The sequence below is a fragment of the Mesoplodon bidens genome (assembly GCF_964165515.1).
Source record: "Mesoplodon bidens genome assembly, chromosome: 16".
NCBI lineage: Eukaryota > Metazoa > Chordata > Mammalia > Artiodactyla > Ziphiidae > Mesoplodon > Mesoplodon bidens.
Genome location: NC_138173.1, coordinates 40,494,933 through 40,507,800, shown reverse-complemented (window position 1 = coordinate 40,507,800; position 12,868 = coordinate 40,494,933). Strand labels below are relative to the sequence as shown.

General features: G+C 40.1%; 1 protein-coding gene across 3 annotated transcripts in view; it reads right to left on the bottom strand.

The window, feature by feature from the left end:
• The window catches only part of CPQ (carboxypeptidase Q), a 513,729-nt gene that overhangs the window by 178,801 nt on the left and 322,060 nt on the right, over nucleotides 1-12,868 (bottom strand). The gene's annotated exons all lie outside the window — the stretch shown is intronic.

The window sequence follows — 12,868 nt, the reverse complement described above, 5'->3', positions numbered from 1 at the left end:
TGGTCTCCCTGTGCTATGCAGCTGCTTCCCACTAGCCATCTATTTGACATTTGGTAGTGTATATATGTCAATGCCACTCTCTCACTTCATCTCAGCTTACCCTTTTCCCTTCCCCATGTATGGACATATTTTAAACAAGTTAAAAAACAAGTAAAATGATGCTGGGTTAATAGGATATAGACATGGCAAGTATGTATCTTGATCTCTAGATCATGTAGTATATGAATATCAAGTCAGATGAATTACAAATTTAAATAAAGATGTTAGAGGAAAGCACAGAATAGCTTTGTCAACTTAGAGTAGGCAAAGATTTCTTAAACTGGACAAAAAAGTGCAAACCATAAAAGAAAAAATAATAAATTGGACTTTAAAAATATTAGGAATATTTGTTCATCAAAAGACTCCATTACAGGAATGAAAAGGCAACCCACAGAGGAGAAAATATTTACCATACGTATTTTCAACAGAGGTCCCATATCCAGATTATATAAAGAACTCCTATGAAATGGTAACAAAAAGAGAATCAAATGATAGAAAAATGGGCAAAAAACTTGAACAGACAATTCACAAAAAAGGACATATCAATACAAATTACTAATAATCATATTAAAAGTTGCTCAGGTTCATTATCATCAAGGAAATATAAATTAAACCACATTCAGTACATATCCACTGGAATAGCTAAAATGAAAAAGATAGAAAGTATTGGTGAGGAGGTGGAGCAACTGGAACTCTCATACATCAAGTGTGAGTATAAATACTTACAACCACTCTGGAAAACTAGCTTATCTACTAAATCTGAACATACACACACCCTAGGACCCAGCAATTCCACTCCCAGCTATACTCCAACAGGAATGAATGCATATGAATGCTTTCACCAGAAGGGATGTACTAGAACATTCAATGAGTGTTCATAATAACTCCCATCTCCCCTGCAAAGAAAACTACTCAAATGCCTGTCAACAGCAGAATGAATAGTGTGTTGTATTGGTCAATGGGACGCTGCGCGGCAGTGTGAATGAACAAATACAATACACAATAAATACACAAATCTCATAAACATAATGAAGAATGAAAGAAATAATACATCGTGTATAATTCCATTTGTGTAAGATAGAAAAACAAGCAAAACAGGAGAGTGGTTAGAGGGGTAGTGACAGGGCGAGGACATGAGTCGAGCTGCTGGGTGCTGGTCACGTTCTGTTTCCTGACCAGGTGCTGGTCACGTTCTTTTTTCTGGGTACTGGTTACACAGGTGCACTCAGTTGGTAAAAGTTCATTTTGTTATACACTTAGGATTTGTGCATGTTCTCTGAGAATATTACACTTCAATAAAAAAGCTTAAAAAAACCAAGTTCAACAGATTGATTCTACATACAGCATACAGTAAATAAATAAACCGAAGTTGAACAAATCTTCTTGATGATTAACATGAAAATGCCCCAGGACTTTGGGAAAGCAGGATTTTGGGTTTAAAATATCAGGGTGACCCCTTGCACTGCCTCGTTCCCTGAGCAGCTGCAGGATCTCCCACTGACTCTGTATATACAGGCAGACCCAGCTTACTATGACTTCATTGTAGTCATAAACAAGTACAATGCCCCAGACTAACAAATAGCCATGTAATGAATCCAAATGGATTGTTTCTAAGGAAAAAATGGAAAAAAGAAAAAAAAGAAAAAAATGTGTTGCAATAGCAGGAAATTCTGATTCAAAAAGTGGTATAATCCCGTGTGGGATGAACAAGCCAATTAGTCAACATTCTAAGCCCCTTCAGAACCATTTTCCCAATGAAGTTAAAGTTCCAATGGATAAAAATTGTCAAAATCTGTTTTAATCAACTTTTCTCAGATAACACATGAGTAACTAAATCAAGGCAGCTATTGTTTTAACCTTCAGACTTCCTTCAGAATAACTGAGGTTGTTTTACAATTATATTTCTTTATGTTTTCTGAAATATCTCTGTTCTCTAATCCAGAATTATTACTTAAACTAACAGTTAAAATATGGAAATGGTTTGAAGATAGGAAACTAAATGATATCCCATAGGATGAGGTCTTTGGCACAGTGGTATGGAAGAGAGTTTGTTTTACTTTTTTTTTTTTTTTTTACAAAAACAGAATATATTGGAAGTTACCATGGGGTAATAGTAATTTTAATATAAACTGATTTAAAGACTAGGTGATGACAAAAAGCTACTTCTAATTCAGTAGCATGTTTAATGAACTTGAATTTTCCTAATCATAAAAGCTTCAACCTACACCTCAAAAATAGTAGTGCAGGAGGTCTCATTCAACAGGGTGTCTGGCTAGCATGCTTTAATGCCACCTCACAAAGGATAACCCAGAAAAACAAAACAAAGGGTCAGGCAGAAATGAACATTACTTGTAACATATTTGGATCTGATTTAAGCAAACAAAACAAAAACAGACAACTCAGAGTCACAGTAAACTCCAGATTTATGAAAAAGGATCACGTTATAAAAGATAAGGGAATGCACCAGTTCTGCTGCCAGATGTGCAGCCCCTAGAGCAATAACATGGCCTAGAACCAACAGAGAAGTGGGGCGCCCCCTCATCTACCCTCCTTATGCGCTGCTCCCCGAGGCAGGCAGAGCACCGACCAATCCCCTGCCCTCCAGCTTCCATCTCACCACCATCTCTTCCAAATGCAGTAAAGAGTAAAAATTATTCAAACAACAGCAAGAGCCAAGAGCAGCCACAACAAAACAAACAGGAAGGCAGAAAGGGAACTCTAATGCTCTGAAATACAGAGTTTGATATTTGTGAGGCACACATTAGCCCTGACCACCAAAGGCTCAGGTCTTGGGGGTGGGGGAAACTTCTCCAGTAGGGCAGAGATACACTGGATGACAGCCTGCGAGGATGAAGAATCAGACTGGCAGCGGCACAGAAACACCTGCAGGTCAGCTGTGGGTCTGAGAGCAAAACTACACTAAATCAAAGGTAGACAGAGAGCAGCCCAAGGACAAGCCCCTGCTTCGTTGTTACTGGGACATATGGAGATACTGAAGGCAAACCGATTTGCTTGATTAAAAGATAAATAAGAACACAATCGAGGGGCTTCCCTGGTGGTGCAGTGGCTGGGAGTCCGCCTGCCGATGCGGGGGATGCGGGTTCGTGCCCCGGTCCAGGAAGATCCCACATGCCGCGGAGCGGCTGGGTCCGTGAGCCATGGCCGCTGAGCCTGCGCGTCCGGAGCCTGTGCTCCGCAGCGGGAGAGGCCATGGCAGTGAGGGGCCCAAGTACCAAAAAAAAAAAAAAAAAAAAAGAACAAAATTGAAATGGGACATATGAAAAATATGGCAGAACAAGGGAAAGAGAACGGTATCAGAAGAAGTAGATTCTTATGAAAACAAGCTAATGCAAGATCCTGGAGAAAATGTCATGGTCTTGGGCATTTATGCATGCATTTATTCAACAGCTTCTACTGAGTTTCTCTTATGTGTCAGAGATACAGAAATGGACAAAACAAGCAAATATTCTGCCTTAATGGAATTTATATTCTGGTGAGGGAGACAGGCAATAAATAAATATAATGTAATGGTAGTTTTAAGTATTATGAAGAAAAACAAGGCAGAGGACGGGAATAGAGAGGATAGTGGCAGGGAGGGGAAAAGTCAGTCAGCTTCCTCCTAAGGTGTAGATAGCCACAGGAGAATTCTGCCCCTACTCTAACAATAAGAGAAATCTGGATAATCTAGAAAATCATAACATTTTTAGGCCCATCAGAGATCTGAGACTGTAATTCAACCAGAGGAACTGAATTGCAGAGGATAACGCGCTCATCAGAGGAGAGGTGGGACACATGAACTGTCTGCCTTTAGCAGCGACAGGAGGGAGAGGCCACAGTCATAAAAGCAAGAATGAAGACCACTGAAATGTTAACAAATTCTTAAAGGGTTGAGTGTGTATTAACTTGAGAGTTTAGAATCCCTGGGAACCTCCCACATAGGGGCTCTAGGTACCTATTTTCTCGATCGTTTCCACAAGCTTCCATCAGGGGCTCACAGGAAATAAAGAGCAGGGCAGAGGCCCTGAGAGAGCCCACCTCATGGTGCAGGGATACATGTGACCGGGTGCTGTCGGGAGCAGGCAGCAAATACACCTACTTCCGGGACCCTTCTCTCATATGAAGCCGAGGCCATCTCCCCCTGGGGGAGAGGAGAAAACTGTCCTGCAGGGCAGTACTAGACAAAGACGGCTACAGGAAAAAGGGTAGAAACTGCACTCCCACCCTGCACTGACACCTGTCTCCAGGCGAGGGCAGGAAACTTGCCCACGCTCAGAATTCTGCACTGATGTAAAGAGTTCTGCTGCCCCTGGGTAAGGGACATGGTATGCATCCCCATGACTCACGGCAGAGTTTGGCTTTCACAGGGGGAGGAGCAGAAATGCTGAGAAAGCCCCACTAATTTTTTTTTAATTAAAAAAAATTTTTATAGGAGTCTAGTTGATTTACAATGTTGTGTTAGTTGCTACTGTACAGCAAAGTGAATCAGTTATACATATACATATATCCGCTCTTTTCTGGATTCTATTCCCATATAGGCGATTACAGAGTATTGAGTAGAGTTCCCTATGCTATACAGTAGGTCCTTACTAGTTATCTATTTTATATATAGTAGTGTGTATATGTCAATCCCAATCTCCCAGTTTACCCTCCCCCCCCACCTCCTGGTAACCATAAGTTTGTTTTCTACATCTGTGACTCTATTTTTGTTTTGTAAATAAGTTCATTTGTACCATTTTTTTAGATTCCACATATAAGCAATATCATAGGATATTTGTCTTTCTCTGTCTGACTTATTTCATTTAGTATGATAATCTCTAGGTCCATCCATGTCGCTGCAAATGGTATTAATTCATTTTTTTTATGGCTGAGTAATATCCCATTGTATATATGTGCCACAGCTTCTTTATCCATTCCTCTGTCAATGGACATTTAGGTTGCTTCCATGTCTTGGCTATCATAAACAGTGCTGCAGTGAACATCGGGGTGCATGTATTCTTTCATATTATGGTTTTCTCCAGATATATGCCCAGGAGTGGGAGTGCTGGGTCGTATGGTAGTTCTATTTTTAGTTTTTTAAGGAACCTCCATACTGTTCTCCATAATGGTTGTAACAATTTACATTCCCACCAACAGTGTAGGAGGGTTCCCTTTTCTCCACACTCTCTCCAGCATTTATTGCTTATAGACTTTTTGATGATGGTCATTCTGACCTTGTGAGGTAACACCTCATTGTAGTTTTGATTTGCATTTCTCTGATAATTAGTAATGTTGAGCATCTTTTTATGTGCTTTTTGGCCATGTCTTCTTTGGAGACATTTCTATTTAGATCTTCTGCCCATTTTTTCATTGGGTTGTTTGATTTTTGATATAGAACTGCATGAGCTGTTTGTATATTTTGGAGATTAATTCCTTGTCAGTCGTTTCATTTGCAAATATTTTCTCCAATTCCGTGGGTTGTCTTTTCATTTTGTTTATGGTTTCCTTTGCTGTGCAGAAGATTTTAAGTTTAATTAGGTCCCATTTGTTTATTTTTGTTTTTATTTTCATTAAAGAATAGTCAAAGCAATCCTGAGAAAGAAAAACGGAGCTGGAGGAATCAGCCTCCCTGACTTCAGACTATACTACAAAGTACCGTAATCAAAACAGTATGGTACTGGCACAAAAACAGAAATATAGATCTATGGAGCAGGATAGAAAGCCAAGAAATAAACTCACACATCTATGGTCAACTAATCTATGACAAAGGAGGTGAGAATATACAATGGAGAAAAGACAGTCTCTTCAATAAGTGGTGCTGGGAAAACTGGACAGCTACATGTAGAAAAATTAAACTAGAACAATCTCTAACACCATACACAAAAATAAACTCAAAATGGATCAAAGACCTAAATGTAAGGCTGGACACTATAAAACTCTTAGAGGAAAACATAGGCAGAACATTCTTTGACATAAATCGCAGTAATATCTTTTTTGATCCACCTCCTAGAGTAATGAAAATAAAAACAAAAAATAAACAAATGAGAAAGCCCCACTCCTGAGCTCAGGCACATAAAGCCTGGCTAAGACTGAGGGGCAGAAGCACCAAGAAACCATCCTGTCCCTGCCAGGAGCCTCCAGTGTGTAACAAGCAGAGCAGTAACAGTTCACAGCCAAGGGAAGGGCAAGGGCACATAGAGACCCCTTCTGTGGTGCAGGCATACAGAGACTGCTGAAAGCTGAGGGTGAAGTGAGGCACTGGGAAAACTGCTCTGACAACCCAACCCCTACACTAAAAACAGACTAGCAGCAGCAGCCTGAAGTATGTGAGAGCCAAAAGCAAGAATAGAAATGATACAATCCAAACCTAGCTAAACTCCAAATAGATGGAATGTACCACCCTCACACTAATGGCTTGACAGAAGAGGCGTTCTCATTTTTGAACATGTACACTGTTCATCTCAGGCTCTACTGTTCTCTTACAGATGATATCCAGCTCCCAATAAAAAATTGTGAGTTATAAAATAAGCAAGAAATAAAAAGAATTTTTATCAGGAAATAGAGTACTCAATAGAGCCAGACCCAGATATAGCCCAGATATTTAAACAATCAGAGCAAGACTTTTCTCAGAATTCACATAAAAGGCATTTCACAGAAAAGAAATTATGAACAGCCATCAAGCATTTGAAATGACCAAACTCATTATTGATCAGGGAAATGTAAATTAAATCCTCGATATCACTTTGCACCTATCTAATTGGTAAAAAGTTTTAAATCTGACAATATGAAGTCGTGGCAAGGATGCTGAGCAATAGGAATTCTCATCCACTGCTGGCAGGAGCAGGAAATTGTTAAAATCATTTAGGAAAACAATTGGGCATATTCTTTTAGGATGACTACATCTCACAGCCCAACAATTTCACTTTAGGTGCAATTTAGAAGAATTCTGGCAGTTGGGCTCTTGGAGACATGTACCAAAATGGTCATATAGAAACAAGCATATGGCCTCAAACTACAACCAACCCAAACGTCTATCAACAATAACATGGGTAAACTATGCATAGTACAGTCATACAATGGAATATGATAAAGTAGTTAAAATTACCTATAGCTACATATATAAATATGTATAAATGAATATAAAAACAGAAATATGAAAGAAAAAGCAAGAACAAATCACAAAAGAAATAGAAGAGTATGATTCCATAATATAAATTTCAAAATTCAGTGAGCTAAGTAATATAATCTTTAGCAATGCATACAGAGATGATAAAATCATGAAGAAAAAGCAAAGTAATGGTAAACCGAAATTAGGACATCATTTATATCAGATGGGGTTAGGGCAGAGAGGGGGAAATCATCATAGAGGGGCACACAGTGGGCTTCTAAGGCACTGGTAGCATTCTATCTCTGAAACTGAGTGAGAACACATGTAAACTTTTCATTCTTCTTCTTTAGATTGTACATACATGCTAAAGTCTTTTGAATGAATGCTATATTAAACAATAGCAAGAGTTATCAAAGATAGTTTTTTAAGTGAGTTCAAACAAACATTAAAGGTCAGATTTATCTCATTCTATTTCAACTGTTGCAAAGAAAAGAAAAGTATGGAAAATGTCTACATTTACTTAAAATCATAATTTTCTTACTAAAACATGAAAAAGGTTGTATCCCTTCCTAAAAACCAACTAGAGAGAAAATATAATTGTAAAATGTAAAATAGTTGTATCTAGCAGCATATTGAAAGCTATTGCAATATAACAGCTCAATGGTCCCCAAAGGCCCATGTTAACTAGAAGTTATAGACATGTAGCAGATAACACAGTCATCCCTCCCTCACTATATTCAGAGTGTTTGGTTCCAGGGTCCCCCAACAAATACCAAAATCCATGGATGTTCAAGTTCCTTACATAAAATGGTGTAGTGTATGCATTTAGCTTATGCACAAACTCTCATATACTTTAAATCATCTCTAGATTATTTATAATGCCTAGTACAATGTAAATGCTATGTAAATAGTTGCTGGCTTGCAATAAATTCAAGTGTGGCTTTTTGGAACTTTCTGGAATTTTTTTCCAAATGTTTTCAATCTGCAATTGGTTGATTCTGTGAAGGTGAAACCCACAGACTCAGAGGGCCAACTGTACTAATAAAGGGCTAGTATTGGCTCATCCTTACCTTCTCAGCATGCCTAGCTTTTCACAGTCTGCATTTTAAATTGTGAGTTGTATACGTATTTATCTAAACCTGACCAAGTTCTTGTTGATCAATCTTCAATAAATGAGATGCTCACTTCCTTTGAAGCATGCTTCATCTTATAAATGTCTTGCTCAATCATAAACCAGAAAGACAACTACCTGGTGGTTTTATTTTTTGCTTTTGTGATGTTTTGTTTCGTTTGCAGCTGCTTCATTCTTTTCGTCTCATTTTATTTGGTTTATTTTAAGAGCTAGCAGGAGAGACCTTCAAGATGGCGGAGGAGAGAGACGTGGAGATCTCCTTCCTCCCCAAAAATACATCAGAAATACATTTACATGTGGAACAATTCCTACAGAACAGCTACTGAATGCTGCCAGAAGACCTCAGACTTCCCCAAAGGCAAGAAACTCCCCACGTACCTGGGTAGGGCAAAAGAAAAAAGAAAAAAATGGACCAAAGAATAGGGATGGGACCTGCACCACTGGGAGGGAGCTGTGAAGGAGCAAAGGTTTCCACACACTAGGAAGCCCCTTCACTGGCAGAGACGGGGGTAGCGGGGGGAAGCTTCCGAGCCACGGAGGAGAGCACAGGAACAGGGGTGCAGAGGGCAAAGCGGAGAGATTCCCACACAGAGGATCGGTGCCGACCAGCACTCACCAGCCTGAGAGGCTTGTCTGCTCAACCTCCAGGGCGGGCGGGGGCTGGGAGCTGAGGCTCGGGCTTCTGAGGTCAGGTCCCAGGGAGAGGACTGGGGTTGGCGGCGTGAACACAGCCTGAAGCGGTTAGTGCGCCACAGCTACCTGGGAGGGAGTCCAGGAAAAAGTCTGGACCTGCCTAAGAGGCAAGAGACCATTGTTTCGGGGTGCACGAGGAGAGGGGACTCAGAGCACTGCCTAAACGAGCTCCAGAGACAGGTGCGAGGTGTGGCTATCAGCACGTACCCCATAGACAGGCATGAGATGCTAAGGCTGCTGCTGCAGCCACCAAGAAGTCTGTGTGCAAGCACAGGTCACTATCCACACCTCCCCTCCCGGGAGCCTGTGCAGCCCGCCATTGCCAGGGTCCCATGATCCAGGGACAACTTCCCTGGGAGAACACACGGTGCGCCTCAGGCTGGTGCAATGTCACACCGGCCTCTTGTTGCCGCAGGCTCACCCTGCCTTCCGTAGCCCTCCCTCCCCTTGGCCTGAGTGAGCCAGAGCCCCCTAATCAGCCGATACTTTAACCCCGTCCTGTCTGAGTGAAGAACAGATGCCCTCAGGTGACCTACATGCAGAGGCAGGGACAAATCCAAAGCTGAACCCCAGGAGCTGTGCAAACAAAGAAGAGAAAGGGAAATCTCTCCCAGCAGCCTCAGGAGCAGCGGATTAAATCTCCACAATCAACTTGATGTACCCTGCATCTGTGGAATACCTGAATAGACAATGAATCATCCCAAAATTGAGGCGGTGGACTTTGGGAGCAACAATATATATACATTTTTTTCCTTTTTCTCTTTTTGTGAGTGTGTATGTGTATGCTTCTTTGTGTGATTTGTCTGTATAGCTTTGCTTTTACCAATTGTCCTAGGGTTCTGTCTGTCCGTTTTTTTTTGTTTTTTTGTTTGTTTGTTTTAGTATAGTTTCTACCGCTTGTTATCATTGGTGGATTTGTTTTTTGGTTTGATTACTCTCTTCTTTCTTTCTTTTTTCTTTTTTTATTACTTTTTAATTATGTTATTTTTTATTTTTTATTTTTTGCGGTATGTGGGCCTCTCACTGTTGTGGCCTCTCCCGTTGCAGAGCACAGGCTCCGGACGCACAGGCCCAGCGGCCATGGCTCACGGGCCCAGCCGCTCCGCGGCATGTGGGATCTTCCCGGACCGGGGCACGAACCCGTGTCCCCTGCATCGGCAGGCGGACTCTCAACCACTGCGCCACCAGGGAAGCCCCTAATTATGTTATTTTTTAAAAATTATTTTTTATTTAAAAAACTTTCTTTTCTTTCCTTCCTTCCTTCCTTCCTTTCTTTCTTTGTTTCTCTCTCTCTGTCTCTGTCTCTCTCTCTCTCTCTTTCTTTCTTTCTTTTTCTTTTTCTCTCCCTTTTCTTCTGGGCCATGTGGCTGACAGAGTCTTGATGCTCTAGTGGGGTGTCAGGCCTGTGCCTCTGAGGTGCGAGAGCCAAGTTCAGAATACTGGTCCAGTTACAGACCTCCCAGTTACACGTAATATCAAACAGAATAAGCTCTCCCAAATATCTCCATCTCAGCGTTAAAACCCAGCTCCACTCAACGAGCAGCAAGCTACATTGCTGGACACCCTATGCCAAACAATTAGCAAGACAGGAACACAACCCCACTCATTAGCAAAGACACTGCCAAAATCAAAAAAAGGTCACAGACACCCAAAAACACACCACTGGACACGGTACTGCCCACCAGAAAGACAAGATCCAGCCTCATTCTCCAGAACACAGGCACCAGTCCCCTACACAACCCACTGAACCAACTTTAGCCACTGGGGACAGACACCAAAAACAACGGGAACTATGAACCTGCAACCTGCGAATGGAGACCCCAAACAGAGTAAGTTAAGCAAAATGAGAAGACAGAGAAATACGCAGCAGATGAAGGAGCAAGGTAAAAACCCATCAGACCTAACAAATGAAGAGGAAATAGGCAGTCTACCTGAAAAAGAATATAGAGTAATGTTAGTAAAGATGATCCAAACTCTGGGAAATAGAATGGAAAAAATAAAAGAAACGTTTAACAAGGACCTAGAAGAACTAAAGAGCAAACAAACAATGATGAAAAACACAAATGAAATTAAAAATTCTCTAAAAGGAATCAATAACAGAAAACTGAGGCAGAAAAAATGGATGAGTGACCTGGAAGATAAAGCAGTGGAAATAACTACTGCAGAGCAGAATAAAGAAAGAAGAATGAAAAGAATTGAGGACAGTCTCAGAGACCTCTGGGACAACATTAAATGCACCAACGTTCGAATTATAGGGGTCCTGGAAGAAGAAGAGAAAAAGAAAGGGAATGAGAAAATATTTGAAGAGATTACAGTTGAAAACTTCCCTAAGTGGGAAAGGAAAGAGTTAATCAAGTCCAGGAGGGGAAGAGAGTCCCATACAGGATAAAACCAAGGAGAAACACGCCAAGACACAGGTTAATCAACTATCAAAAATTAAATACAAAGAACAAATATTAAAAGCAGCAAGGGAAAAACAACAAATAACATACAAGGGAATCCCATAAGGTTAACAGCTGATCTTTCAGCAGAAACTCTGCAAGCCAGAAGGGACTGGCAGGACATATTTAAAGTGATGAAAGGGGAAGCCTACAACCAAGATGACTCTACCCAGCAAGGATCTCACCCAGATTCGATGGAGAAATTAAAACCTTTATGGACAAGCAAAAGCTAAGAGATTTCAGCAACACCACACCACCTTTATAAGAAATGCGAAAGGAACTTCTCTAGCCAGCAAACACAAGAGAAGGAAAAGAGCTACAAAAACAAACCCAAAACAATTAAGAAAATGGTAATAGGAACATACATATTGATATTGCCTTAAATGTAAATGGATTAAATGCCCCAACCAAAAGACATAGACTGGCTGAATGCATACAGAAAAACAGACCCATATATATGCTGTCTACAAGAGACTCACTTCGGACCTATGGACAAGTACAGACTGAAAGTGAGGGGATGGAAAAAGATATTCCATGCAAATGGAAATCAAAAGAAAGCTGGAGTAGCAATTCTCATATCAGACAAAATAGAGTTTAAAATAAACACAATTACAAGAGACAAAGAAGGACACAACATAATGATCAAGGGATCAATCCAAGAAGATATAACAACTGTAAATATTAATGCACCCAATATAGGAGCACCTCAATACATAAGGCAAATGCTAACAGCCATAAAAGAGGAAATTGACACTGACACAATCATAGTAGGGGACTTTAACACCCCACTTTCACCAATGGACAGATCATCCAAAATGAAAATAAATTAGGAAATACAAGCTTTAAATGACACATTAAACAAGATGGACTTCATTGATATTTATAGGACATTCCATCCAAAAACAACAGAATACACTTTCTTCTCAAGTGCTCATGGAACATTCTCCAGGATAGATCATATCTTGGGTCACAAATCAAGCCTTGGTAAATTTAAGAAATTTGAAATAGTATCATGTATGTTTTCTGACCACAATGCTATGAGACTAGATATCAATTATAGGAAAAAAATCTGTAAAAATTACAAATACATGGAAGGTAAACAATACAGTACTAAATAACTAAGAGATCACTGAAGAAATCAAAGAGGAAATAAAAAATACCTAGAAACAAATGACAATGAAAACATGATGACCCAAAACCTATGGGATGCAGCAAAAGCAGTTCTAAGAGGGAAGTTTATAGTAATACAATCCTACCTTAAGAAACAAGAAACTTCTCAAATAAACAACCTAACCTTACACCTAAAGCAATTAGAGAAAGAAGAACAAAAAAAAAAACCCAAAGTTAGAAGAAGGAAAGAAATCATAAAGATCAGATCAGAAATAAATGAAAAAGAAATGAAGGAAATGATAGCAAAGATGAATAAAATTACAAGCTGGTTCTTTGAGAAGATAAACAAAATTGATAAACCATTAGCCA